The sequence below is a fragment of the Crotalus tigris genome, unplaced genomic scaffold (genome assembly GCF_016545835.1).
Source record: "Crotalus tigris isolate CLP2741 ecotype Arizona unplaced genomic scaffold, ASM1654583v1 scf7180000024472.5447098, whole genome shotgun sequence".
In the NCBI taxonomy this organism is placed as follows: Eukaryota; Metazoa; Chordata; class Lepidosauria; order Squamata; family Viperidae; genus Crotalus; species Crotalus tigris.
Genome location: NW_024100643.1, coordinates 1,579,325 through 1,606,817, shown reverse-complemented (window position 1 = coordinate 1,606,817; position 27,493 = coordinate 1,579,325). Strand labels below are relative to the sequence as shown.

Here is a 27,493-nt window from a genome sequence, read left to right as displayed (position 1 = left end):
AATCTGGATTGAGTGAAAAAGCCGAGTTCTTTGATAATAAAGTTTACTTGCTTTTAGCTAGAGGCCTTTTCAATACATATACAGATGACTCAAAAGATGGCATTAAAAATATATAGATATTAATTAGAATTCAAAACATAAAACTATTAGACACACTCAGTTTTCTTGCAATCAGTTGCAGTCCCAAACATAACTTTCTGACTGTAGCTTGCTCAGTACAAAAAGGTGGTTGTCCAATGCTTTATGACTAACGTGGTGTCTGTACTATCTCATAACTAGATATGATGGATAAAAAATTCCCTCTTGGGTGAGTATATTATCAGCATGGAAGTTAATAATCTGAAATATTTTTAATTTCCATCTCTCTACAGATAGCTTTCCAGTTGGTTTGTGTGTTGCATGTTACACATGAGATAGCATGTGAACAGATCTACAGGAAGTGTTAATTTCTCCCCTCCACAATCCATTCCCATTCCCATCTGCTGTAGCATCATGTTCAAGTTACTTTTTTCACTGCAATCCCCCCATGGACTTGCATTTCTGCCTGCGAAGAGTCATTGTACATGCAGTGCAATATATCCCTAAGCGAGGCAGCTGTTCTCCTGCAAGCAAACTCAACATAACCTCCTATCTGCACATGCCTCCCTCTGTCTTATCTGCATAACATGCAATACACACATACACACAGCGCTGTTTAGAAGTCTCATTCATTAATTAGAAGGTTAAAGGAATGACAAACTGTTTCTTTCCAGGCCTGATGTCTTGATTCAGTCTTGGTGGAGTGCCTGTTTGTCTGTGTATGAATACCATTTCCTGCAAGACACTTGCCCCAAGATATTGGCTGTATTCCTGCTTTTGATACAGTTGTCACATCTCATCAGAAAGGGCCACTCAGGGAGACAGAGGAGGCTGTTTGCCAGTCAGGAGCTCTTGCCAAGTAAAATTTCATCCAGATCATTAAAAGAGGAAGTAGGAATCGGCAAAAGGGCTATCAGCACTTGACTTGTACTCTTGCCAAGAATGAACTACTCACTGATTACTCACCCTTAAACCACACAATCCAGATTACACGTGCACCAGAAGCAGGAAACAGACTACTAATCCATTACATCATGGGTGCACAATCTCCAGACCAGGAGTTGTGCATCAGTACTTCCAGTGTAGCCTTTAATATCCACCCCCTCCAGGTTGTAGGTACATATGAGACAACTGTTTTAGTTTGGTTTGGCTTACATACCTCTCAATATTTATTCAAAACAGAGTGAGATGGAAAGGGCTATGGATAACTATAAATTAATGTATGTAAAGACATATACTAAATTTTTATAGCATAAAATACAGGCACACACACACACAATTGTTATTTCCCAGTTATCCTGACAAAGTTTAACAAATTTTATTTCTTTGGGTGAGAAAGTTCAAAAACAGTTCCAATGGTCTATGACCCAGTGATCTCACTTGTCTTTGACAGCTGAACCCATTAATTTCTGGCTAAGCAGTTCAAATATTTAAAACCACAATGCGAGTAGCATTTTTTTTAAAGTTGTGATTCTGTGGAATTTGTGGTCAGTCCATTTCCTCATTTGCAAGAATTCCTGTCTCACTGTGTCTTATGGCTGTGGATATTCAGGGGCTTTCAAAGGGAAAGGGAAGGGGGTGTCTGATGCCTCTTCAATACTCCTCATAAGAAGCACTGAGATATTTTTTTATACATTCAAATATAGCATAACATACAGACGGGGGGGGGGGAGAACTGCAACAGTGCAAGCGATTTATTTTATTTCACTTTTGTGTGGACTGGAAGTGAGGAGGGCTGTAGCAGATAATTCTGATGCATGTTCTCAGAAAAGAAAGAAGAGCATTTCCAAATTTTTGGAGTTGATTGTGCATTTTCTCCAAACTGCATTTGAGGAACTGGGGTAGAAAAATATCTGCAGGAAATCACCAGCAGTACTATGTAGCAACATACCATAAAATTTATGAGTGTGGTTTGGGGGAGGGGGCAGATACATGCAGATATCACTTGTGACATGCCTGCACAGGCTGTCCTCTCCTTACCCAGAGAATCAGATGAGAGATGCTCCATTCTTTCAGGAAGAAGTCTGAGCAAGGGGAAGGCAAATGAGGCTTAGCTGTCAGTTACAAAAGTTTGCAGAGAGCATTGTTCCCATGATCTATTGTAAGAGACAGGTCATATTTCCCTTCTCGCCAGTTACCAGAACTAGAAGCCTGAGATTATTATTGTTGCTCCAGCTTCATCCCAGCAGCCACAACCACAAACAGACCACTAAGGAAAAGCCAGCTGGGCTTGTTAGCCATCTTTCAGAATTGTCAAAAAAATCTCCCTGCCCCATTTTTTTCGTTGCTTTGGAAACAAATAATCTCAATTATACTAATTCCCTTATTCCTTCCAATTCTTGCTATCTTTGATTGCTTAAGCATGGAACACCACAGGAAAGTCTTGCTTTTTCTTCCACAACTTGTCCCTTGTTGTGTAGCTGATGCTGCAGGTATGGAATGTGTGCCATCATGTAGTTATCCATTCAAGACCATCTTGGGCAGCTTTAGGCTTTGACATACGGGACAAAACTAGCCATCTCAAACTATACAATTCTGAAGCTCATTTTACACCAGGCAGATGAACAAGATCAATGAAGTTTGGTCCTGCCACCATTAGAAGCTTGGAAACCAGTTCTGTTTTCTATTAATTATAGGAAAAAGGATGTCTCTCATCAATGCTAGGCTTGTTTAAAGAGCTGAAGGCTGATGCAGGTGGCAAGCCATGGGTTGTTCAGCTATGCTTGACATAAAGATTCCCTTGCAGGAAAGAAGCTGATGAGAGAATAAATGAAGTGGCCTAAAACCACATGTGGTTACAACAGAAAACAAGCAGCTGTAGCTAGTGGAAGCAACAACCTTGTAGGAGAAACAAGCCAATGGAAATTCATTTTTTCCTGTATCAAACCACATTCCTTTGCAGTAGTTTGTGAGGAGTCAAGGCCAGCAAGAGGCAGGGTAGACACAAAGAGAGAAAGTGATTCCTCTCCTTCCTCTCTCTCTCTCTGCAACTGCTCTCTCTCTCTTTCTCTCTCTCTCTCTCTCTCTCTCTCTCTCTCTCTCTCTCTCTCCCTCTCCCCCCTCTCTCTCTTGCTTTTATTTTCTGCTCTGCAGGATACTAGAGAGCTTAGTTGCTGGCTTGCAGAGAACTTTGAAGTTACCCATTTCTTAAAAAAGGGAGAGAGGTTGGTGACAGGATCATAGCATTTAGGCATTCACAGAAGAATGCAGAGTGTAAGAAGATAATTGGAAAGAGGACAGAATTTGAAGACATTTTCAACTTCATTACTTAAGTCAGTGTTTCTCAACCCCAGCAGTTTTAAGGGATGGGTGGGCCAATTCTCAGAAACCCAGGCTGGCTGGAGAATTCTGGGAGTTGGAGTCCACATAACTTGAAGTTGCTGAGGTTGAAAAACATTGACTTAAGAACTTAGATTGGGAAAAGTAAGGAAGATCAGGGTGAAAAAAAACTCTTGCTTTCCCACTAGGATAATTTCCTTTGTTCCAGTCTCCCATTCTCTCGCTTCCAAGGGAGAATCTAGAGAAGCAATAGTGATGAAGTTATGAAGTTACTTGTCTCAGATTCTCAGCCCCAAACCTCCTGCAACTGGTCAAAAGTGTGAAGGTAGCCAAGAATCCTCCAAAATATGTTTCTAAAGAGTAATTTTTAATATCACAGATGGGATGAAATGGTCAAACATGTGCTTGATCATATTAATTATGTATCATTTTAATTGAATTTAAATGTGAAATGAAATCCACATTTTATTTTGCTCTGATTCTACCCACTATTTTAGGAATGCAGTCCCAAACATGCCACTCAAAGGTCAAGGGCTGCTGCTGAGTTGAAAAAATGTATGCATCCTTCATGTAAGACACAGGCTGAGACAAGAAGGCAGAATTTAATTAGGTCAAGGAAAAGCCTGGAGAATCTAATGATTGAAAGTGAACTCAAAGATAGGAAGTGTAACATAGACATGGACAAGTTGGAAAACAGCTTGCTTTGTGATTTTGGTGTGTGTGTGTTTTGTGTGTGTGTGTGTGTGTGTGTGTGTGTGTGTGTGTGTGTGTGTGAGAGAGAGAGAGAGAGAGAGAGAGAGAGAGAGAGAGAGAATGGAAATGAGGTGCTTTTTGAGATAGTGTTGATCCCTGAGAATTGCCTGGACTACTCCCTACAGTTTTCTTGATAAGATTTTCAGAAGTGGTTGGCCATTGCTAGCTTCTTAGGGCTGAGATAGAGTGGCCCAAGGTCCCCCAGCTGGCTTTGTTTCTAAGTATGGACTAGAATTAACAATCTCACAGTTTCTAGCCTGGTGCATTAAGCACTACATCAAACTAATTCTCATTTATATGCTCATTTTTAGTTAAATGACTAAATGGACAACTTTATTCTGACTGAAGTATAACTTTTCTCCCCTTCTTTACTTATTGCATTTGTTTATCAGTAAAGGACCCCCGGCAGTTTTTCTTCCTTTTTATAGTATTTTCATTTTTTTTGAAAGTTTGAGAGTGTGAGTGACGTTATTCAAAAGTAGAACAGATACCTTAAGACCTATTAATTGAAGCTTCAATTAAATAAAATGCAGAAAATTATTTTTGTTGCCAGCTATTAACTCCAAACACATCTGAAAAGTATCCAGCAACAAGCCATTTCTTTTTTGCCACCAAGACTGCAATGTGAACATAAAATCACCAAAAGTAGAATATAGTTTGGGAAGAGACTTTATTTTTTACTTCATTATTTAGAGAAGTCTGAATAAGTTCTTGCCTTTAATCAGAATTTTTGGATGGAATCACTAAGGAACTGGACCAAACACTTCTTCAGACATTTCAAAGTAAGAAACAATTGTGTGAAATTAAGGGATCCCAGACAGACAAGCCAAAAACAACTTCTCAGCTCCATACTGCTCCTCACACTCCACTTAGCCCAAACGGGAAGATTTCATGACACCATTCCAGAGTAACAGAAGGATCACCTGCCTCTATTGAAAAAGGCAGCATTTTGAAAACCTGTTATGGGATAATAAATCATTAGTTTTAGCTCCTGTCAACAACCTAGGATGGAAGGCTACAAGTGAGGGTTCCTTAATCTTCTGGAAGGAAGTGAGCTCTGATTTCAACAGCACAATCCGATACTTGTCAGTGTAAACAGAGAGGAACAGGAAGGAAAGCTATTAGCACAGTTCAGCTAATGCCATCCAAAAACAGCTTGAAGCCTGGCTGGAAGAAGGAAAATATCAAAGGGTTAATCCCATTCCAGCCAGATCCTTCTCTAGTGTTAGACTTGAAACATGACAGACAGATCAGTTCCTACCTCAACTTTAAATGTAGGCTGGCTTTCTTCTTCCTTTTGTCTCCAATAGCTGGTACTTGCAGGTACACGGTCTGTGAATGTAGAGGTTCCTTTTTAATTCTCATGACTGATAGGTGGAGGCAAGCCTAACTTTTATGACTTTGCTTAATCCCCTGTGAAAGACATCTAAGCTAGTGACATTGGCATATTTTGCAACTGTGAACTACATACATTGCTTATGTGTTTTTGAAGAGGGGTTTCCTTTGTTGTGTTGCCTTTCCAAATTAGCAAATTGGATTATTTCTTCTATGGTGAAACTGCAAGAATTGATGCAGAATGAGTATTAAAACAATATCCACCTAATAAAATTCCAACTATGATATTCCTTGTTAGTGTGAAAATGAGCTTCTGTACCAAATTCCTTCTGATTTTTGGCAATTATATGGCAATTGTATTATATTTCCATAATGGGTATAAAAAGAATCCAGAAAACTGGATCATAAATTAACTTAAACTAATTTGGGTTTGGTGTGTTCATCTAGAATGATTAAGTTTTGTATTGTTTAGCATGTGGTATAATTGCAGTTCTTGGGTCTGTGAGTTGCTCTAGTTAAGTATATTACCATTCGGACATTCATGGGGAATTAATCAGGCCTCTCAATGTCTTTGCCTAAAGAGGCATACAATTGATGGAAAATCTTTAACAATGTTAAATGTTTTGAATAAATGATAGATAGATAGATAGATAGATAGATAGATAGATAGATAGATAGATAGATAATTATTCTTAAAAGACAATAATATCATGGCAATAATATGGAAATAGTTGGCTTCCTTTTGGGATGTTTTTTTACTCATATGCTGAGCTAAGCTGTGGGTGGAATATCTTTATGGTTTTCTCTTTAAGTGTTAACTTAGTCTAATCTGATTTCAAAAATTAGGGCTATTTGTAGCTACAAATATATGCTTAGAGGTGCCACTACGTTTCAGGAATTAGATAGAAATAGCATTTTCAGAGAAATACAAAAGGAAGAGGAATCTGAGATAAAGGCTGGGACCACAAATAATTTAGTTTATTTGCTTTGACTAAATGACATATGAGCCTAGCCATTATAGTTTGTAAATCAAGACATTTGATTTGACATCATCTGTGAATTTAGTTTCTAGGGCTTAGTGAACATATCATGATTTAAACAAATTATAATATGGCTTCAAAGGATTGTTATTGTGTCAAATAGGAAAAAATAAATATGAATCAATCATATGTATTTTTTTTTGTTTAATTTCAGAAAGCCAAATATTAATGCCATTATTTCAGAGTCTTTTTTAAAATTAAGAGAAGGGAATTTAGGAGTGAGAATGGTGATTTAGGTAGCATAAAGGATGACCTTGATGGAGAAAGGGAAGATCCATTACCAAAGCAAAAAATAGATTAATATGATGTAAACCCTTATGAAGAGATTTATGAAAACATCTAAGAGAGATGCCCCTCTAATTCACATAAAGGTAAGGAAAGAAGAAGGGAAGTATATTCAAACTTGCAAGATTCTGTTACTCTAATAAAAGTAACTTAAGACCTACTGTCTGTTTCTTGTTCTGGTCTATTTGTAGAGCTATATAGTATACTTACCTCCCTGAACCTCTCATTCGCCTTCTGGTTCTCCATTCCACAAATGCAAAAGGGTGGTCTGGAGTCTTTTTTTCATATGGCGACAGAAGACATACTGTCATCTGTAATTGTCAGGATTTCTGTAGTTGTAGCAAAAATGGACCAACATACATTGACCCATTCATTTCTGGTAATATCAACACAGTACTCAATTGACCATGTAGAACAGTGGTTCTCAACCTGTGGGTCGGGACCCCATTTGGGGTCGAACGACCATTTCACGGGCGTCGCCAAACAACGCAGTCCACCATTTTTTTCCCCTTTTCCCCTGGCCCTTGAGCACCTGTGGCACCAAATCCAGCCCCACTTCCTCAAGGGGGTGCCCAGCTGGACTTACCTCTTCCTCAAGGCTGCTGCTGCTGTGCTTGCTCTCCTTATACCCAGGTTGCTCATGATGGGTACGAGAGCAAAGTCAGAGGGAGGCCCATTCCCTCTCTATGGGAAGAGACCTGGCTTTGAATCCAAAGCTTCCTTAGCAATAGGATGGGAGACCCCCAGGATAGGCCAGGAGGAGGGGGCAAGGGGATGGTGAAAGGGCAGCAGGGCAGGACTAAGGCAGGACTTCCCTCAGACCCTCCCTCTCCTTCTTTCCTTCCTTCCTAAGTACAGAGTGATGGAAAATATTTGAGGTGAGGGAGGAAGAAAAACAGGCAAGAAACACAGCTGGGGAGGTGTCACCCTTTGTGAGGAATGAAGAAATGCACCATCACCTGAAAGTGCACATAACCCTCACCTACTTCACATATCTGGCTTGGTGGGCTCTGGGGGAGGGGATGCCGTGAGCAGCATGAGAGTCAATGTTACCTGCACAATGCTGCCCACCTCCCAGCCTACCTGGTTTTGGCAGGCAGCAGGGCGCATCAAGCATCAAGAAGCTGAACCGGATGGCGCAAATGCCGCCCAGCACCCAGCCTGCCCACTTTTGCCAGGCAGCAAGATGCTCTCCTGACAGCGCCAAGAGGTTGAGCCAGGCGGTGCAAAGCTCGCCAGCTTTGCACCTTGCTGCCTGCTGAAACTGGGCAGGCTGTGGGCTAGGCAGCATTGCACTTCTCATCAGATTCGCACCACCCAGCTCAGCTCTTGGCGCTGAGGAGAACGCCCCTCTGCCTACTGAAACCAGGCAGGCTGGGAGCTGGGCGACCTCATGTTTCTTTTGGGATTTGCATCGCCCGGCTCAGCCTCTCGGCACTATGAGGAGAGCGCCCCGCTGCCTGCCGAAACCCGTCCCCCAGAGCCCATCAAGCTGGATATGTGATGTAGGCGAGGACCATTTTCTGGCCACTTCCAGGTGATGGTGCATTTCTTCATTCCTCACAAAGGGTGACATCTCCCCAGCATGCACCCAGGGGGTTGGCCGATGCGGCAGGGGCTGGTTCCTCGCTGTTTCTAGACGGCCTTGTGGAGCTAAAACTGAATGCATTTCAGCATAGATGGCCACCACAAAATTGTACCTTGGCTCCCAGCCGGCCTGGGCCAGGGCCAAGGCAGAAGGAGCCGTTCCCTCACTGTTTCCAGGATGGCTTCGCAGGCCATATGAAACCACTTCGCAGGCCGCATCCAGCCCCTGGGCCTAATGTTTGACATGTCTGCTTTAAAGTCTACACACTTCAGAGCATCTTGGTCGATCAAAACAAGTTCCAAATAAGTTTCAATTAAACCATGCTAAATTGGAGATAATAAAAGCTCTGTATACTGCTTGCTTAAAAACAATTTAACTTTTGTATTCCACAATGCTATCTTTTGTGACCAGGTTTGTGCATCATTCAGATTATCACCTATGCTCTGCTTTTGCAGTTCTATCTTAGTTGTTCATAAACAGAAACATAGAATCACATTGACTATTTCTCTGAAATGTGCTACATCATCTCCAGCTTCTAAGATTTCACCCTTCTTGGTTTCACTCTAATTTTGAGACTGGACCATGAGGATTAGAAAACTATATGCTTGTGACTAGGATTCTCTGAAGTTAGTATTTTGAATTCTATACATACTTCAAACTCCATGTTTGCATGTGTAGTATTAAATTTGCATGTATAGTATTAAAGTATAGATTGTTGGTCTATACTTAATGCCAAGCCATTATATTTTTATTCAGTTTAAGTTTAGTGCTTGCACATCCTCATGGTGATTTATAGACAATGGTTGAACAAACTCAGCAAAATATATATTCAATAAATCAAAGTTAAGAAAATCAAGACTTAGTAAAATGTTGGAACTTCATGTATGATTATATACCATCAGATGTTCTTCAGATGAATCTCTCCCACCTTATAGTCCCATTTTTTCCTCTGTTCTTTCCTTTGCCACTTTCACCCTGTTTCTATCTCTTACTACTTGATTCTAACTCCCCACTTGTCCAAGTTCCCTATTGTCTAAGAAATAGATCAACAGGGCTGTTTTGCTTTTTTATATTTGGTCAGAGATTGTAACACATGTAGCAATATTCAGTTGTTCTTAGCGGTCAGCACCCATCACTTCCTGCCTTTTAATCCTTCTGATGAAAGCAACAGTCCCTCTAGCCATCTACAGATTTTGCTTTCCAGAGTAATGCTAAATGGGAGCGACAGGGCTTGGAGGAACCCTGGGAACTATAAAAAGAGAGGAAGCTGGATTTCAGACACAATCTGATTTCCTCTGAAACTAATCCCAGCATACAGAATCCAGACAAGAAGCCTAGGGAGAGATGCAAGGGAAATTGTGAGATAGAGCCATCCCAACCAATCCATATGCCCTTCTTCCTTGCCTCAATGCCCACTGGGCATTTTTATAATTCCTTTTGAATGAAGAGGAATCCCTACAATAAAATAAGGCAAAGTGGTAATCTTATGTACAATTTTTTGATTAAATTTTGCAAAAATTTTGCTTCATTTGCAGATTATTTTGGAAGTAGATAGTCTGGATTTCCAATGTTGTTCCACAAGCACATGCAGTTAGCCATAACTCATCCCAGTGGATTATTGAAATAGTCGTATGCCAATCTTTGTGTACCATTAAACACGTTTTTCCTGTTCCAGCTGCCCCAGAACCATATTTTGTCAATTCTCTTTATCTCCCCCTTCTCTCTCACACACACAGCCCAGTTTTAATCAGTCATTGAAATAATGTGCATCCCCTGTGCATCCCCACCACACACACACTGTTGCTGATGAAGATGATACATCCTGTTAGCCCTTAAGGACAGCAGTAAGAATCATGCTAGTACATCATTATTTTAGCTAGTATGTATATACAGCTAAAGTAAAGAGTGAGTTACACTGAAATGGATAGAAAGGAGGGAGAAAGAAAAGAGATGGGGATGCACAGGAAGAATTTCTACTGTGAATTCCATGTTAGTTAACATGGGAGACACTGTATACATTTTCCATCTCCAAGGATACTCTTATATTATTGGTCATCCCCGATCATTTGCATAGTTTTCTGCTGTGAATCAGATTTGCAATTTGAGGCTATAATCTTATGCATACTTACTGGTTTCTAAGTATGACTGATTAAAAAAATAAAATAAAAAACAGAAAAAAACCAAAATAAATAAAATAAAATAAGGTTTATTTCTCATAGTGAACTTTAGGATCTTACACTCGTTGTGAAGTGATCCAGGATACTTGTTTATACAATGCACATTTCTAGGTCATTTGAGACATAAAGCCAAATTTCACCAAGAATGCTTGTCTATAGTGTATGCACAGAGCTAGAAAGCAGGAATCTGGGAGTTATAGCTCTGCATTAAGCATGAAACAAGCTGGTGACTTTGGGCCAGTCACTTTTTATCAGTTCTAGGAAAGTGACAAGGGCAAACCACTTCCGAAATCTTGCCAGAAAAACCAGCAGGCACTTTCCAGGCAATCAACTAGGAGGCAACACTGACTCAAAGAGACTAAAAACAACTACAATTACTATTACTTGTTGGGACACCAGACAGATTATTCCAAGGATGCATGCACATATAAACATATGCATACATATGGAAACAATGAAAAACTAAAACTAAGGTTTTATATATTGCAGAACGGCCATAAACAAATGCATAAGTAAGTTTTAACCCTGAACTACATTAAATAGAGGAAAGAGAAAAAAGGATCTTTTTTTTATTCCATGCAAACACAGAGACATGATCATCTTTCCTCCCATTAAGCCATATTTAATCAGTTAGCTATATATTGGTGCATAACTTACCCTCCCCTCCTATATCTCCCAAGTAGGAAGAAGATGTTATAGATAAGTGAGTTACCTGTTTATTGTTGTTTTCAAAATAGGCCTAATGTTTTCATTATGATTTTTGCTTGCACAATCATAATGGGGAGTCAAGGGAGCTACTTTCACAAATTGGGACAGTTCCCTGTAATAAATAAGAGGAAACCCATTCCAAGACACTGAATGACACTGAAAGAGTTAAATGAAAACTTAAACTGTAAATAGAAATTTGAAGTTCATGAAAATCCAACTCCGAGGAACCTATCAAAATCAGAGTGGGAAGGTTCATCACTATTCATTGACTTCATTGGCTATTCTTTTTCCCCATCAGGGCTCTCCCCAAGGGCAAGATGCCAGTCAAGAAAGGAAGATCCATAGAAATCTACGAGTCGCAGATCAGTGAATTACATAGCCAGTTAGGAACTAATGTAAGCTAGATGTTGGATAGAATCCCTTTTCACTTATGGACAGTGTTCTGAGCTCTGTGTGTGTTTGAAGGAGATCCTGGGCTGAGGAAATAGCTAACTGAAATCAAGCTCTTCAGAAGTCATTGTCATTTCTCCCACCCACCCCCTCTGTGCCTTTCAACTTCCTGCTAGGTCTTTGACCTTGCTATGCATAAGAAAGCGAACACTTAATGCATTAGTGACACACATGCTGAGGACAGGAACCAGCCTTTGGCACAAATCCTTCAATCAGATCAAACTCCTGAAGATCTCCACTTGCTTTTCTCTAAGTAAATCAGGTCAGAAGAGGAGTCCTTGCAGAAAAGTGGTAGTGACAGCATTGCAAGTCAGCTTTTCTCTGGGATTGTAGGTGGAGGTTCACAGACCTGCCCCCCTCTCCTGGATCAGTAGGGCCCAATCCACTTTAGCTCACATGCAAGCTCAGGCATGTATTATTCCGTTACCCCCTCATCAGTTAAACTCTTGATGAAACAACTCACGATTACCACACCCTTGCCCATGGAAATCTAGCCCATCTATTATGACAGTTAAATAAACCTCCGTGTTTAAAAAAAATCATTGAAACTTGAAGACCTATAGTTGGAATTATTGTTGCCTAATCAACATTAACTTTCCAGAGGCATTGACTATCCTCTGCTGAAAATACAGAGTTAGAATAAGCAAGCCCTCAGTATAAGCCTAAGGCCTTAATTGATGTCTCATCTCGTCCCTTCCTGCCCCTCTCTCCCTCTCTCTCACAATCTGCTACTTCTCACATAAAACATTGCAACATGATCATGATCATAACTGTAGCTGCAGACACAATGTTCACATGTACCAATTTACTCTATATATGCAAACACATTCATATAAATAATCATTTTTCCTTGGTAGTCTATTTGGTTTTTGAGGGCATCTAACTTTTTCAATATTGACGGGTATCCCTGTGCTGATATTATCTATAATAGTTCAGTTGGGAGGGAGAAGGGTGCCTAAATGTTCTAAATAACATTGACGTTTAAAAATAATAATGAAGTCCAGCTGAGCGGAAACCTAAAATCCAAGGGTAGCAGCTGTAAGATTCAGGGATTGCTACTCAACTGACCTCATGTTGGCCTATTCATAATCATAAGAAGGGGAGGGAGAGGAGGTGGAGGGTTATAAATAGGGAATTAACCCCTACTGCATAGCTTATCAAAATGGGAAAAAATATGACTGCTTCCTTTTCTGTAGAAGAAGGAGAAGAAATACTAAAATTTGCAGGTGATATGTCATTGGGTGAAGTAGCTAATAGATTGAAATACAGAAATACAATTTAAAATCATTAAATAATTGTGAAAATAGCAGAGTAATGCAGTTTTGTAGAAACAAATATAAAGTAATAGAACAGTCAGACAATTCTAATGTAGAGGGATGCTGGTTTGCAATACTTGTGAAAGACATTTAAAAAATTAAAAATCAAATCCAAGTCAAGTTCAACTGGTAACTTCATGAACAAAATCATGTTATTTAATAGGCAGCAATAGAATATATTCCTGCCTTCTTCTGGAATAATTTTTTAGCTTCTTCATTTAGCCCACAGATTTGATATGTCTTGAAATTTCCTACCTAAATTCTAACCTGGTCAGACTCTTAGTAGATTACAAATTCATTTACAAATGTTACAAGAACATAGTTCTTAAATCATAGGTAGTTATTATCTGCTTTTATTTTGCATTGATTAGAACCCATCTTAAATATTGTGTTTAGCTTTGGACTCCAGATTTTAAGGAGGATTCAGAGAAACTGGGACAGGTCAAAGACGATGATCAATAGATGTGAGACTAATGACTATGAACAGAGCTGGAAGGCTGGGATTCATTAACTTGATAAGAAAAAGTTGAGGGGAGTCACAATAGCTATTTTCAAATACCTGAAAATAAAATCACATGAAAATATCTGTTCTCTATTATCCTTAAAGCAAGACACAAAATAATTGTCTAAAGTGATAGAAAGGAAATTCCGTTTGGTTGTTAGGAAAAAAAATCTAATAATAATAAAAGTTCAATACTGGATCTAGTTATCAAGATAGGTTGTGGACTCCCTTCACTGCATATGTATAAACAGAAGTGGGCAGATATCTGTCAGGAATGCTTTAAATTGGATTCCTGAACTGAGCAGGATATTAGACAATTCCAGATCTATGAATCTGTTATTTTAAAATTAATTAGAGAAGACAGGGAAATAATGCTGGCATTTGGAATAAAAAGCATTGTTGGTTTGAGATACTGGCACAAATATTGCTCTTGTTTATTTAAACTAGCCCCCAACCCCCATATAGCTATATAACCCCCTCTAGTGGCAATGGCTGGTTAAGGTAACTGCAGCTACTACCATAGGATCTAAGTTGGGAGAGTCCAAGAAACCTTCTCTGTCTTCTAGCCTAACAAGCGATGAATGCCATTTTGACAGTTTTCAGACTAGGCTCATGTCCAGCCAATTTCTCAAGACTGCAGTTGCTTTTTCATCCTGGAAGACCATTTCAGGCATTGCAGTTTTCTCTCATGGATTCCATTCTTATTTTCCTCCATCAGTCCTTTTCCTTTTTTTCAGGCTTCGGGATTGAATCTGCTAAAGTACTTATTCTTACCTAGGCAGTTGAGAGGGGGTCATAAAAGTCAAGGCAGCAGCCCTCTTTTGTAAGTGAAGTGCACAGATGAGTCATGTAGAAAGGGGTGGAGCTTTGGTCGTGTAGTTGCAGATATGATCTTGACTTTAGACTAACACCCACCCATCCCAATTCCCCTGTTCTTAACCCAGCAACTATTATGACTTGTAAAGTTATCTTTTTCAATCTGTTATCCTCCAAATGTGCAATGTGCTGGTAGATAATTATGGGAATTGTGGGAGTTGAATCATGTTGGGGAAAGCAGAACATTTGATCACTGTGCTGCAATTTTGCCTGTTCAAGTTCTTGCATTGCTTACCTTTTGAAAAAAGGAAAGAGATTAACAGGATTATAGATAGGATTTGGACTAGATCTACCATCTTCAGATCCTCACTCATCCATAAAGCATTTCACAAGTCTCTATTTGCTGACCAGTTTACCTGATGAACCCATTATGGGGATAGGAGGAGATAAAATCAAGTAAATCATTTTATGCTCTATAAAGGAAAGCCACTGCAGGATTTACTTGTAATATATAGGTAGTCCTCAGTTAATACTACCTCATTCTTCAAGGACAGCACTGGAAAAGTAGATTTACGAATGGTCCTCAAATGTATGCTATTGGCCACATGATCACCATTTGGAAGCTTCACAGCTGGTTTCCAACAAGCACAGTCTATGGGAGAATTGGCAATAAGTTGGAAGTCACAGTAATGTAACATCAACATGCTAATGTTGTGGGATTCACTGAATGACTGCAGCAGAACTAACGTTATAAATTGAATATGATCATATGATATTTCACTTAATGTCTATGTCACTTACTAAAGGAGTTGCCAATTCCAATTGTGCTTCAGTGAGAATTATTTGTACTAATAAAATGTTTTCTTATTAGGGCTGGACCAGTCATGGGCTGAAGCTGCTATACTTAGATGAGGAATTTGGGTGCTATATTAAGGAAAATGCCATAAAGCACATTTTTGCAGGAGATTCCAGACAAAGCTGGCAGAAATCAAAAGTCCTTTCTAGAATCCAGAAATTGCAGCCCCATTTCCACCTTTTTTCCCCTAGAGGCAGCAATGCCAGATATATCAACAATCAACCTCCCTATTTTCCTTCTCACACCATGGCATGCAGCACACATCTCTCTGTGTTGCCTTATGCTGATTTAAAGTTCTTCCACTTTCCAAAAGTGTAAGTAGTCCTGATTAAACCATTTGCTTCAATGGAAGTATTCTGCACAGCCTCATTACACTGGGGTGGGGAAGACAACTTCCCAAAGGATCACAGTGTGTGGGGAGGGGAGGGGAGGAGAGGGGAGGAAAGGATGCTGGACTTTTCTGTCCCTCGATGCTTCCCTATAATTCTTTCTCTACAACAATTTACATTTAGGGGAAAGGAACCCCACTAGTACTAGTGCTAGTAGAAGGCTTGTTTTTCTCCAGCCATAACTGGAGAAATGGTGCAGACAGGTAGAATCTAATTGCCAGAAGATAAAACTTTGCAACCTGCAGATTGCCAGAGAATATCTGATTGTGACTTGGAATTGTCCACAGCTATCCCAGGAACTTCAGTGAGTTTTCCAGGAAGGAATCACTGTCTTCCTTATTTCTTTCCATACCCAGATTTCATTAGACCTACTCTTTCTACATATGTGTTTAAAATACATGTCATTTACAAACCAATGCCAATTCATCCAATCTTCTGGTTGTATATTGGTTGTTGTGATTTTCTTTTGCTTTTGAAAATGTACGTAAGAGTCTGTACTTCCTTTTCTTGTTACGTATCTCCCCAATACCAGAACCAGCCCCTCTTTTCCCATTATGGAAATCAAGGGTAGTTTGCTGGGGTTAGTTGGCTGATGATGTGACTAAGTGAGTGAAATCATCCTTCTGCTCTCCCTCTTAAGAAAGGAAGGAAATATAGGGAGTCTGCCTTTTGCTAAAGTCTCAGACCTCTGGTTTTTCCACCCTTCTCTAGCAATGCAGAGCATGAAAGGAGAGCCTTAACTCAAAGGGAAATGAATTCATAACTGTCTGAAGGTACTGACAGGCACATTCCCAAGTAGGCAGAGTTTACACTTTGTGGCACTCATAGCCTCTCATTGTAATTAGTCTTTCTCTTCCCTACTAGATACACATCTGTGGCCAACTTCAAGCGGAAGAGAAAGAAGTCCCAGAAATGAGAGAGAGAATTCAGAACCTCACTGAACCTGAAAAGCTGGGAGATATGGAGACCTGCAAGGATTGGTAGAAAAAGAGCAGAGGGGTACCTGAAGGCTTTGGACCATAAATATTCTTGTGGTGGGTTTAGAACCTTTATATGATCCTGTGTGCTACTTCATTTGTAAATCAAACACCATGGAACTTGCTTAGCTATTTCTATATTCTTGTTATAACAGCTGTGGGGGAGGGAAGGAGAGAAAACTAAAAAGTAGTTCTAAAAATGTGAAAGAAATGCAATTTTCAATTTAAAATATGGCATCATTATTACAAGTGAAATTCTTATTTAATGATTTGTCTGTATAGCTAACTGTTCATCTCACCTAATAACTCTGGATAGTTCATAACATATTTTTTGATCAGAAAAATCCTGAGGTTCCTACAAAATGGTAATAAAAGAGAAAGATTAAGTCATGTGAGGTTTTAATTTTTGCTTTGCTTAACTTTTAACCAGAGGGCTTTTGTTCAAATAAACAAAGCACCTTCCTACCTGACACTTAGTAGACAGGCCCTGTGCTGTCTAAGGATGAGAAAAATTGTAGTTCCATGTAACTGGAATGTTGCTTTAGTGATCAGAAAGTCTTGGGAGACAAAGAAATACGTTTTTGCATCTTTTCAAGGAATCAGTACCATGGAGAGCTCTTCTCAAGCTGCAAGTAGCCATGTAGAGCTTTGGGCAACTCCTAAGAAACACAAATCCTTTGGGCTTCTGTATTGGGAATGATGGCTTCTTGTCAACGCTTCTGCTTTATATGTTTGCAGCAAGACAAAACTAATGCAAGAGCAGAAAGGATGGAGAAGAAAACAGGAGGTAGTCTAAAATGGGTTCAAATAAGCCAGACTGTACAAACCTCTTCTAAAAAAAGAGTTTCAGGGAATTATTTTCATTCACAAACAGAAAAAAAGAAGATAGAAACATGGGGGGGGGGTGATTTCATTTAAGGATGGTTAAGTCTGTTGCCTTCCAGATTGGATGGATTACATTTTTCATCACCCTGAGGGGAAGAAATCTGCCTAGGGAATGGTCAGATAAGAGAGGGTGTAGCCCACAGCTGTGAAATGAATGAAGAAAGAGGCTCAGAAGAGATTCACCTTAGATTCTCAGGCTATAAAATAGATGGTGGGAGATTCAGATTAGTGATATTCTGTTAAGATAGTCTTACAATAAAGTAGAATTAGTTTACCTGACTGTATTTCCTGTCTTGTCTACCTGGGAAGGCTAATATAGTCCTTGAATGGAATAAAAGGAAAGAATTGAAATTAGGAAAATAAAAGGAAGTTAGTGGATTCTAATTTTCACCTTTTTGCTTCCACCAAAATTACTGCATTAAATAGTGTGATGTGACACTTGATGTTCCATTAAGAAATGTCCAGCTGAACTGATGGACCATAGTCCTAAATCTAAATGGAGTTTAGTGGAAGTGAATTATTCTGTCAATTCAAAGATGGTAGATCCATCCTGTATAAGTTGCCCAGAGTCACTTTGGATAGTGAGAAAGTTGGCATATAAAGGTAATAAATAAATAATTGTACAACTACATTTGAAAAAAACTATATTTTTCACATGACTATTAGATCACCAGGAAACAAAAGAGCAGAAAGAAAATGGTAGAGTATGATAAGCATGGTTTGGCTTTGGTTCATCAAATTGATTGCTGCCTCATTTTCATTCAGAAATTGTTCTCTGTGCTTATTCCATTTCTAATTTCAATTAGATTTATCCATTTTATATTAGTTAAGTCAACTAGTTGGAGCCAAGTAATCTGGTTTAAATGAATTGAATTTGACTAATGAAAAGTAGATAAATTCTCTTACCTCTAGTCTTGGCTCAGTGTTGTAATATTTCATAAACCTCTCAACTCTCAACTCTCCATCCCTTCTTTCTAACTGAATGAATTGTTATCTATTTTCTTTCTCCCCTGTGGGAGGAGGTTTTGAAGTATTTATGGCAGTACTAGATTCTGTAACAGCGTTGTTCCTTATGCCATCTGTATTGTAAATTCGCAGGATTTTTTTTATATGTATACATGTATACATTCAAACTAGACTGTGATGTTTTTCTGTGTCATATATGTATGTGTATGTGGGTATATGCATAATGGTATTTTTTTTTTTTGAGAGCTGAATACAATGAAATTTCATTTTAATGTATGCTGATTAGTGACAATAAATTAGTGACATTTAAAGTGACAATACAGTTTTTATTCTATTCTAATTGCTGAACTTCCAATTTCACTTTGACCTGTTAAATTGTTCCTGCATAGAATTTCTACTGTAAAATGCCTGTTAGAATCTGCTCCCCAGTGTCATATTTTAGATTTTTTTGCAATTGTGTCCGGTCATTGAAGAGACCATATTGCACCTGAGAAATGAGTAACTACGCATGTGATCCTCAACCTCTGAATAAATTGATGTTTAAGCCAGAAGCATATGGTATTACTAGTAGTTTGCCTGGAAAAAACTATACCGTATATTCTGGCGTATAGGGCGACCCGGCGTATAAGACAACCCCCTAGTTCGATGCCGGGTCGCAAGACGATCGACGCCGAGTCGCAAGACAATCGGCACCGAGTTGCATACCTAGAAAGTCATCTTATACGCCAGAAACTACCAGTATTTCCGGCGTATAAGACAATCAATGCCGAGTCGCATGCCTAGAAAGTCATCTTATACGCCAGAAACTACCTTATTTCTGGCGTATAAGATGATTCAGCATATAAGACGACCCCCGAGTTCGGAGGCTGTTTCGACGCTCTCAAAAGTTGTCTTATACACCAGAATATACGGTATTTGTTATTCAAAAGGGAAATAAAAACAAAATTTCATAGAGATAGGACACTTCTTTTATTAGCAATGAAACTGAACTTTCATAAAATTCATAAATTTCATGTGTTTCCCATTTATTTATTCATCTGACTTTTAATGGCTGACTATTTAAGTTTCTCAGCCATTTACATTAACTTTTCTAACCATCAAGCAAGGTGGTCCAAAGCCTAGAAAAAAATGGGGGCTGTGAATGAAACTGATCCTCAAGCTGCATTTGTACCCACTTGAATTTGGCCTCCTTAAGTACTTCTGTTATACCAAGGGCTCTCTCAAATCTTGCCAGAAAAAAATATATAACTCACTGTGATTTAGCAATTATTTTTTAAATAATGAAGATGCAGCTATGCTGCTCTTAGGAAAAAATGTTCGGTTTGGGTTAGGGACTGTTCTGCATTTTGGTGGTGAGAGAAACACATCAGTTTACAGATCTGACCAAGAAATTTTGGAATAGACAAGCATCATTGTTGTTTTTTTACCACCAAAATAACCAGTCATATTGGACAGATGAGACAGGAATGTTAGAGGATGAGAATCATAGGGTTGGAAGGGGCCTTGGAGGTCTTCCAATCTACTGTCCTACTCAAGGCATGAGTCTTACCATCCTGGACAAATGGTTGTTCAATTTTTTCTTGAAAACCTCCAATGATGAAGCACCCACAACTCTGGAAGGCAAGCTGTTCCATTCACTAATCATTCTCACATTCTCACTGTGAGGAATTCTCAGGTTCTCACTCATTCTCAATGTCAAGAAATTCCTCCTCAGTTCTGGACTGAATCTCCCTCTGATGAGTTTCCACCAATTGCTTCTTGTCCTATCCTCAGGTGCTCTGGAGGAGAAAGTGACCACCTCTTCCCCATGACAGCCTTCAAGTACTAGAAGACAGATATTATGTCTCCTAAAGTCTTCTCTTTGTTAGGCTAACATACTATACCTACTTCCCTTACCCTTTCATCATATGAATTAACTCCAGACCCCTAATCACTTTAGGGGTCTTCTCTGCACTCTTTCTAAGGCTTCAGCATCTTTTTTGTGTTGTGGTGACCAGAACTAAATGCAGTACTCCAAGTATGGTCTCACTAGGGTGGTATAAAGCAGTGCTATCACTTCCTGTGATTCTGATGCTATTCCTCTGTGGATTCAGTAGAGGTTTGGGTTTGCCTTTTTTGGCAACTGTACTGCTGACTCATATTTAAGCAGTGGTCTAACCAGGACATCTAGATACATCCTCGCAGGAACTACTGTTGGGTCAGGTACTGCCTATCCTGTACCTGTGCATCTGTTTTTTCTTGCCTAAGTGCTTCCCCCAGCTTTGTGTCATCTCTAAATTTGCTGAGCACCTTTCAATCCCCTCATCTAGGTCATTTATGAAGATGTTGACAAGCACTGAGCCCAAAACAGAACTTTGATTATCAACTAGGATCTTGACCTAGACATCTGATAAACAAGGTACAATTTTTGTTTTGTACTGGCACTTTGCACAGTCTAGCTAATTCTCTGCTAAAAAGGAAAGGAAAATCTTGCCAATGTCAATTCAGCTCCTTTTGCTTATGTTAATGGAACAGTTGCATGGATAGAAAACAATTCAGTCTTGTTTGGGTAATGATGTTCCATCATTATGAAGAAAATGTGCTGTACGAAAATCCAATCAAAGCATAAGTGGTAGAAGGTACAGATTGTTTTTTTCTTTTACTGCATCACATACTGAAGAGTGTATATTCTATAAATGGAGATTCCAATAATCTGTTTTACCAGTAAACCCTGGTAAGATAAAGTTGCTGTGAGTTCATGGGGCCTTGAGATCTGGGGGTTTATCATTCTTAGTTCCAGATGGGACTAGGAAAAAATGTGTGCAGTGTGCAGTCTGGGGTTTCTCCTGGACTCATGACTCCTGCCCAAATAGGAGCCCAAAGATTAGAGGTCTGGAGGCTAATTTCTATGATGAAAGGCTAAGCTAAGGGGATTAGATATATTTAGCCTAACAAAGAGAAGTAGTCATGGCTAGGAGAGCCTTTGTGCAAGTTTATTTGTATACAATTGCATGTTTTCTGCATTATGAGACCCTGCACACAGTTACTCATGCCCTTGTCATCTCCCAGTTGAATTACTGCAATGCGCTCTACATAGCGCTACCCTTGAAGAGTATTCAGAAGCTACCACTGGTACAGAATGTAGTGACATGGACAGTTCTGGAGGCCCCTTGGGTGGCACACGTGACGCCACATGTGCTGCATTGATTGCCAATTTGCTTCTGGATCCAATTCAAGGGATTGGTCATTTTAAAGCCTTTATGGTATGGATCCAGGGTATCTGAGGAACTGCCTTACCTTGTTGGGACTAACCCAACTCACTTATTCCATAAGAAAAGTCCTACTTTGGATCCCATCAGCCAAAGAATTTTGACTGGTGGGATCCAGAAGCAGAGCTTTTTCTGCTGTGGCTCCCACCTACTGGAATATTTTTTCATCAGAGGTGACATCTTCCTCCATAATCCTGGCCTTCTAGAAGAGCCTAAAACCTTGGCTTTGCTGTTTGGTCTAGATTCCCAAAAGGAACCTTCAACATTGGGGATGACTGATGGGATAGAGAAGATTCCCACCCTCTGGCTGTCCATCATTTTTTAATTTTAATTTGAACCTTAGTTTTTAACTTTTATTATATTGCAAACTGCCCAGGGTCACCGTATTTGTGAGATATCCAGCCAAGAAATTCAATAAATAAATAAATAAATAGATAAAATCCTAACAGATTCATCTTCTGTGAACTCATCCTTTTTAAAGCCTTGCAAACCACTAGGCTTCACTTGATCAGAACATAGCATTCAGGATATAGTGATTGTTTCTCAGTCGTCCAGTGCTAAGAAGAATCTGAGATGTGCCACATTTACTAGTGACCAATTCATTCAGATTTTAATCTCTATTTAAAATTGAAATGGAGAGGCATTTTATTTCATGTCAAGAAAAGGGCTTCTCAGAATTCAAAATGACAAATGATGGGTTCTGTGCTTTAATTGATGTGACACTCGGCTGACATTGTAAGTTGGGGGGAAGGTAAGAGGGGAAGGAGAGAAGAAAGGATGACTAATGTTCAAGTCAGGAAATAGGTCAGAAGGAAGGAAGTAAAAACAGTTTAATTTCAGAGGTAGTTCAGTAAATCTGAAACCTTTATGTTTCTCATCTCTCTGCTCTTCTACTTACAAAACTCCACATGCAAGCCTAGACAGCATCACCTGATTAAATATATTGACTAAGTTTACTTCTTAGCAAGAAGTAAAGTAGGCTGATCTAAATGTGCTATGAAATTCCGACACTTGGGGCATATTGTAAGACTCGTGAGATTTTCAGAGAAGAAAAGGTAGAGAGATGCCAGGTGAGCCAGACATAACCTTGGGATAAGTTGTGTTCCAATTTAATGAATGCTGCTTATATAGCCAGAGGCCATTTAAAAGCTTAAGAAGATGCAATGCAGCCCCCCCCCCCCCAGTTTGAAGACAAGATATACATATACTGCAGTTCATCATTTGCTTTTGGTTTTTCTCACAGAAGACATGATACATGCTCCAACCATTATACTATTTACTGTTTTGTTTTGTTTTTTGTTTTTTTAACTGATTGCTTTTAAGCTGCAACTTTCATGCGATCATATCCTCTGTGCACTGCCAAGAACCATTTATTTCAAAATTGCAGGGCTATCAGTTTTATTTACGAGATACTAATAGGGAGGGTGCACTCTTGGTATAGAAACAGGGACAGTTTAGCCTGGAGTAGGAAATTGGACTAAGGAATTATGAAATTGACTAGAACGCGTTCTTTGATAAAATTGGATTGTGAAATTTAATAGAGAATGGCAAAGCATCAAGAAGATAGTAGGAAGGAAGTGACATTGTCATACTCTATGTTCCCCCAGGGGAATGGTGAGCTGCTGCTGATGCTTCTCCAACTACTTCAAATGCTGAGGATCAGTGAAAGATGGTTTGAACCTAGGCATATTGGTGGGAATAAATGTAGAGTAGAAAGAATAAACAAGCAAAGATGGCACAATTTCAGCAGCAGTTGTTTGCTTTCTAAATACAGAGAATATTACATTTTAGTGTAATGCCATTATGTGTCTACTCAGAGCATTTGCAGAATCTTATGTGAAGAAGTGTAGTTATGTGTAGATCTTTCCCGGTGCCCTCTACATGTATGGGATGACCTCTCACTGTCCCAACTCTTAGGGATTGCAATCAGCTCATGCTTCTTGGTCATGTTGCTTTTGTATTCTTGTTACACTGGTTATTCTGTTTTTACATTTTTTTTCAATTACCCACAGGGACAGGGGAAAGAAAGCCTTGCAGACCACACTATCTAAACTGGCAATGATGTCAAGCCTGAACCTAAATTTCTATAACGTTTTTCATTCTCCTAGCCTCTTGGAAGATCACAGTGGTGGTATGATAATGGTAGTCCCCAGAGATAAAAAATGTGATCAGTAGAAAGGTTCTCCTCCATTTCAGTGGGACCCATGAGCAAACATCTCCTCTGCATATTATGCTTATTAATAAAAGAAAAGAATTAGGTTTACATTCCAATATCACGTGCCAACATATGCTATATTGCATTTCTACAGACATTCTTTCAAAAAGATATCTTACTTACTTACCATAAGAGTAGCTGCCAGATAAATGCATAGAATATACAGTAGGTATGCAGCTTTAGACTGGGAATAAATCTGATGATCAAGTACTGCTGCATCTGGAAATAAAGCATATGTATTTAAATTCATTTATTAAGTTCAGAGATCTAACCCTCTTGATTGCATGGCACTCATTCAATTGTCAATCACCCTGACAACCTCAGAAGGGCCATAAGTTCAGACCAATAGAAAGAGCAGCACTTCATATTGAGGCATCTGGCTCCTGCAACCTACCAGGCATGGGCTATATTTAGAGGGCAGCAGGAGAAAAAGAGAAAGAGACAGATTGGCAGTGCTATATATTTAAAACTGTTCATTCTGCTTCTTTTCAAATCCCCCAAAGAGCTGATAATTGTGTTAAAGGAACTTCAGCATAATAAACGTAGTAGATGATTATATTTAAATAGTATAGACTATTCTCCATCTATTATATAATTAATTGATGTTTATTTATATATTACTTTCCCTTCCTGGAGCTAAAGATGACTTGCATTGTGTGTTTCCCAATTTTATTTTCACAAAAATCCTTTGAGTATGGCTAGGCCTAGAAAGGGTGTTTGGCTTAAAATGTTTTGTGCTGAATGAAGATATAACCCAGGGACTCTGTCCTCCTACTCCCAAACCAGTCTCTAACTAGAATAAAAATCATGCTTATTGTGGCATTCCTCTATCTTAGTGCCCTTGAACTGCATGGAATCATTACCTAGAATTCTAATCAAAGGCCACACTGATATGGAGTTCTAGAAGACAAGGTCCAGGCATTGAAGAATGTCCAGATTAGGAAAGATGTTTATCTGTCCAAGTACAACTAGGAGAAACAATTTAACTTTAGACTCTTAATTAGTGCAGAATGTAAAACGTTTTGGAAAGAATCCCAATCAACTTCCCTACTTCTCTGCACAACCTTGTATCCACAGTTCTACTTTAATAATGAAATAGAGACTCTCTAGGTAAAGCTTGTATGGAGAGGAGATTGAACCCTTGCACTCATATACTGTACCCTTTTGGCACTTGAAACCACTCACTTCCACACTATTTGGTTGAGTCAATGCCAGCATTTCCCTGCAGTATTTCATAACTTTGGATATGTTGGAACTGGGATGAAACTGTCAAGAGTTCTGTCAAATTCTCATTCAACCCTAAGTGACAGGAACAAAAACAACAACTTTCTATTAGTTTTCTGTAAGACAGATAAATATTTGTCCAAAATGATAATATTCTATGATGGATTGGACTAAACGTAACTGTCTTTTGGATTGACCAGTGATTTTTGAATTAGTTCAAACCAAGATAAGAGTTTCTTTTTTTCTTCCATTGGTAAATCAGTAAAGTGTGAGCAGACACTTTTCAACATATATGAGATAGTTACTACATGGAACAAATAAATTCAAAACATGTCAAGCACTAGAAGAATCAACAGAGAGAACTTAAGGAAAAGGTCTATACATGGAAACCATTTATCCAGTTCCAGCCACAGAAAGGAACTCAATAATGCATGGAGAAAATGGAAAAGAAAACAGAAAATTTCACCTATCCAGGCCAATAGTAATTACCGTAGTAGATCTAGCCAGCATTACTGTTCAAGATTGTAATCTTGATAGTGTTTTCTTACCCATTTTATTTGCACCATAGGAGACAAGCGGCTTAAGACTGCCATATGGAAACACCCTTAGTCTCTTCATTTATTCATAAAATAGCATACCCACCAATCTCTTTCTGCTGCTAGTTTACTTGATCTTCTGCCTGCCCAAGTCTATTTGCTTGCCTTTTCCAGATACTTGTTTACTAGTGCTTGAAATGGAGAAATAAACAAGAGATTATTCTGTTCCAGATTAAGTTGGACTCAACCATCCCAATGGACTACTGTTAGAATCCATTCAATTTGCTCAGGACCAGTTGTACCACCAGGCAGAATAAGATAACTGTTACATTACTGATGTCAAAATAATCTTCTCAATCTTCTTACAGAGGATTTCTGTACAGTATACAATATAATCAACACAATAAAACATTAAGACCTTGACTTAGCTTTGTTAGAAATTTAGAGCTGGGTCAATAACAGCCACTAATTTATATAAACAGAGGTTTAACACCCTTTTAAAAAAATATTAATGCTGTACTCCCAGAACTACAATTTCTGTAATCTTTTGAACCAATACTATGTGACAAAATAATTTGGGCAAAAGCATTTGGTCTTTCAAATATGTCCTTTTTTCATTTATCTGCCATTCCTTTCTATTTTTCTCTCTCTTTCTGACAGGCTGACAGGAAGCAGGCTGCCAGGGAAGGGACAAATTTCTTTGCAGAGATCTAAATTAATTGAATACAGAGTACTGTTAAAATTACACTATATGGCTGCAAGTAATCCTACAGCCATGTGTTGGTCTCCTTAGATTAGAAGTTCTTGAATTTAAAAACTTGCTTTTCCAAGTCAGCATTAATTTACCCAACAAAATCAAACATTAACCTGATATCTCTGAGTGAGTTTGACAGTTGTTGGCAAAAAGCTAAAAGAAGATTTAAGGAGTAGTGCTCTGCCTTGAAAACTAATTCAATTGAATTTCTTTAGATTAGACATGTCAAACACAAGGCCTGGGGGCCGGATGTGGCCCGCGAAGTGGTTTCATGTGGCCCGCGAAGCCATCCTGGAAACAGTGAGGGAATGGCCCCCACTACCTGGCCCTGGCCCAGGCTGGCCGGCCGGGAGCCAATGTACAATTTTGTGGTGGACATCTATGCTGAAACGCATTCAGTCTCCCTCTGACTTTGCCCTGATACCCATCATAAACAACCTGGCTAAGGAGAGAAAGCACAGCAGCAGCAGTCTTGAGGAGGAGGTAAGTGCAGCTGGGCACCCCCTTGGGGAAATGCAGCTGGGCTTGGTGCCACGGGTGCTCGAGGGCCAGGCTTGGCATTTGCCCTCTGCTGCCCAGGGCTCCAGGCAGCCCGCACCATCATCCAGCCCCCCCCCCCCACATGGCCTGAGAGGAACAGTGAGGCTCCTCCAGTAGACCATGCCTTGGCACTTGCCCTGGTCCCACCCCCTTCTGCCAGAGACCCTCAGATCTGTCCTGCTCAGGTCCCCACAGGCACCCTTGACACAATGTAGAGCTGGCCATGCCCACCTAGTAGGCCACACCCATTCCCTCCACGCCCACCCAGTAGGCTGCACCCACCCTGGCCACACCCACCCGGCCCCCCAAGGGCAACTGTAATGCTGATGCAGCCCTCAATGAAATTGAGTTTGACACCCCTGCATTAGACCCTACAACTAGAGTGTGCTTCAGTTAACAACCTATTATTGTAGAGTGATAATGATCAAATGAAACACTGAACCGCAAGTACTCAATCACATTTTAGTCTGTGTAGTTAGTTTATTGTCATATTATGGAAGTCCAGAAAAAAATGATTGGGTTGTTAACAGAAAGTCATTTGACATAATCACATATTTTTGGATTTGTATGGCAAAA

The 27,493-nt window shown here is 39.4% G+C and overlaps 1 protein-coding gene and 1 long non-coding RNA gene across 2 annotated transcripts in view; both read right to left on the bottom strand.

The window, feature by feature from the left end:
• The window catches only part of TBX21 (T-box transcription factor 21), an 81,657-nt gene extending 80,868 nt beyond the window's left edge, over positions 1–789 (bottom strand). The window contains exon 1 of the mRNA XM_039333309.1: positions 740–789. The gene's annotated coding sequence lies outside the window, so the exon portion shown is untranslated. The remainder of the gene's footprint in view (positions 1–739) is intronic.
• A 13,687-nt stretch (positions 790–14,476) lies between these two features.
• Positions 14,477–25,167, bottom strand: LOC120303496. Its single transcript, XR_005555481.1, has 3 exons — positions 25,049–25,167; positions 23,991–24,082; positions 14,477–14,622 (listed from the first exon to the last, which is right to left on the bottom strand). It is a non-coding gene; the product is annotated as an uncharacterized LOC120303496 (long non-coding RNA).
• Positions 25,168–27,493: the final 2,326 nt, after the last annotated feature.